At 38.5% G+C, this 3,289-nt stretch overlaps 1 non-coding gene across 1 annotated transcript; it reads right to left on the bottom strand.

The window, feature by feature from the left end:
• Positions 1–445: 445 nt before the first annotated feature.
• Positions 446–555, bottom strand: LOC123392504. Its single transcript, XR_006607226.1, has one exon. It is a non-coding gene; the product is annotated as a U6 spliceosomal RNA (small nuclear RNA).
• Between the last annotated feature and the right edge of the window lie 2,734 nt (positions 556–3,289).

The following is a 3,289-nucleotide window of genomic DNA, read 5'->3' on the forward strand; positions in this document are numbered from 1 at the left end:
TGATGGGCTAAAAATATGGAACGCTTGGGACGCCTGGGTGGCTCAGTTGGTTGGACGACTGCCTTCGGCTCAGGTCATGATCCCGGAGTCCTAGGATCGAGTCCCGCATCGGGCTCCCAGCTCCATGGGGAGTCTGCTTCTCCCTCTGACCTTCTCCTCGCTCATGCTCTCTCTCACTGTCTCTCTCTCAAATAAATAAATAAAATCTTTACGGGGCGCCTGGGTGGCTCAGTGGGTTGGGCCGCTGCCTTCGGCTCAGGTCATGATCTCAGAGTCTTGGGATCGAGTCCCGCATCGGGCTCTCTGCTCGGCAGAGAGCCTGCTTCCCTCTCTCTCTCTCTGGCTGCCTCTCTGTCTACTTGTGATTTCTCTCTGTCAAATTAATAAATAAAATCTTTAAAAAAATAAATAAATAAATAAATAAATAAAATCTTTAAAAAAATATATATATATGGAACGCTTCATGAATTTGCATGTCATCCTTGTGCAGGGGCCATGCTAATCTTCTCTGTATCGTTCCAGTTTTTTTAGTATATGCGCTGCCGAAGTGAGCACCCATTTCTATTTTTTAAAACAGTTTCAGGAGAAGAGGTATTAATTCTTCTTTAAATGTTTGGCAGAATTCACCTGAGAAGCCCTCTGGCCCTGGACTCTTGTTTGTTGGGAGATCTTTTTTTTTCTTTGATGATTTTATTTATTTATTTGACAGAGAGACACAGTAAGAGGGGAAACACAGCAGAGGGAATGGGAAAGGGAGAAGCAGGCTCCCCGCTACAGGGCTCAATCCCAGGACCCTGGGATCATGAGCTGAGCTGAAGGCAGACGCTTAATGACTAAACCACCCAGTCACACCTGTTGGGAGATTTTTGATGACTGCCTCAATCTCCTTACTGGTTATGGGTCTGTTTATGTTTTTTATATCTTCCTGGTTCAGTTTTGGTAGTTTATATATCTCTAAGAGTGCATCCATTTCTTCAAATTGTCAAATTTGCTTGTGTATTGTTACTCATAATATATTCTTACAACTGTTTGTATTTCTTTGGTATTGGTTGTGATCTCTCCTCTTTCATTCATGATTTTATTAATTTGTGTTCTTTCTTTTTTCTTTTTGGTAAGTCTCGCCAGGGGTTTATCAATCTTATTAATTCTTTCAAAGAACCAGCTCCTAGTTTCATTGATTTATTCCACTGTTCTTTTGGTTTCCATTTAGTTGATTTCTGCTCTGATCTTTATTATTTTTCTTGTCCTGCTGATTTAGGCTTTCTTTGCTGTTCTTTCTCCAACTCCTTTAGGTATAGGTTAGATTATGTATTTGAGACCTTTCTTGTTTCTTGAGAAAGGCTTGTATTGCTATATACTTTCCTCTCAGGACTGCCTTTGCTGTGTCCCAAAGATTTTGGACATTTGTGTTTTCATTTTCATTTGTTTCCATGAATGTTTAAAATTCTTCTTTAACTTTCTGGTTGACCCATTCATTCTTTAGTAGGATGCACTTTAGCCTTCATGGATGTGAGTTCTTTCCAACTTTCCTCTTGTGACTGAGTTCTAATTTCAGGGCACTGTGGTCTGAAAATATGCAGGGTATGATTCCAGTCATTTGTTACTGGTTGAGACCTGATTTGTGACCCAGGATGCGATCTATTCTGGAGAAGGTTCCATGCGCACTAGAGAAGAATGTGTACTCCATTGCTTTGGGATGGAATTTTCTGAATATATCTGTGATGTCCAGTGTGTCATTTAAAGCCTTTGTTTCCTTATTGATCATTTGCTTAGATGATCTGTCCATTTCAGTGGGGGGGGGGGTAAAGTTCCCTATGATTATTGTATTATTTTTTATGTATTTCTTTTTTTGTTATTAATTGGTTTATATAATTGGTTTCTCCCATGTTATGGGCATAGATATTTAAAATTGTTAGATCTTCTTGTTGGTCAGCACCTTTGAGTATGATACAGTGTCCTTCCTCATCTCTTATTATAGTCTTTGGTTAAAATCTGATTTATCTGACATAAGGATTGCCACCCTAGCTTTCTTTTGATGTCCATTAGCATGGTAAATTGTTTTCCACCCCCTCATTTTAAATCTGGAGGTGTCTTTGGGTCTAAAATGAGTTTCTTGTAGACAGTATATCAATGGATCTTCTTGTTGTTGTTGTTGTTTTATCCATTCTGATACCCTGTGTCTTTTGATTGGGGCATTTAGCTCACTTACTTTCAGGGGTAACTATTGAAAGATATGTTTAGTGGCATTGTATTGTCTGTAAGGAGACTGTTACTGTATATTGTCTCTGTTCCTTTCTGGTCTGTTACTTTTAGGCTCTCTCTTTGCTTAGAGGACTCCTTTCAATATTTCCTGTAGGGCTGGTTTGGCATTTGCAAATTCTTTTGGTTTTTGTTTGTCCTGGACGCTTTTTATCTCTCCTTGTATTTTCAATGACAGCCTAGCTGCAGGTAGTATTCTTGGCTGCATATTTTTCTCGTTTAGTGCTCTGAATATATCAATCCAGTCCTTTCTGGCCTGCCAGGTCTCTTTGAATTGGTCTGCTGCTAATATAATACTTCTACTGTTGTGTGTTACAGACCTTTTGTCCTCAGCTGCTTTAAGGATTTTCTCTTTGTCACTAAGACTTGTAAGTTTTACTATCAAATGATGGGGTGTGGACCTCTTTTTATTGATTTTGAGGGGGGATTCTCTGTGCCTCCTGGATTTTGATGCTTGTTCCCTTTGTCATGTTAGGGAAATTCTCTATTATAATTTGTTCCAATATACCTTCTGCCCCTCTCTCTCTTTCTTCTTCTTCTGGGATCCCAATTATTCTAATATTGTTTCATCTTATGGTATCATTTATCTCTCAAATTCTCCCCTCATAGTCTTGTACTTTGTCTCTCTTTTGCTCAGCTTCTTTATTCTCTGTCATTTGGTCTTCTGTATTGCTAATTCTGTCTCCTGCCTCATTTATCCTAACAGTAAGAGTCTCTGTGTTTGATTGCATCTCATTAATAGCTTTTTTTATTTCAACTTGGTTAGATTTTAGTACTTTTATTTCTCCAAAAAGGGATTTTATTTCTCCAGAAAGGGATTCTCTAATATATCCCATGCATTTTTGGATCCCAGCTAGCACCTTGATAATCATCATTGTAAACTGTAATTCTGACATATTACTAATGTCCTAGCTGTCAGTACTGCCTCTTATTCTTTTTTATGTGTTGAGTTTTTCCGCCTTGTCATTTTATCTAGATAAAAATAGATGAATGTGAGAACAAAATACTAAAACGGTAGCAACAACCCAAG

Source organism: Mustela putorius, unplaced genomic scaffold, assembly GCF_011764305.1.
Source record: "Mustela putorius furo isolate JIRA1106 unplaced genomic scaffold, ASM1176430v1.1 tig00000580_pilon_pilon_pilon, whole genome shotgun sequence".
Classification (NCBI taxonomy): domain Eukaryota; kingdom Metazoa; phylum Chordata; class Mammalia; order Carnivora; family Mustelidae; genus Mustela; species Mustela putorius.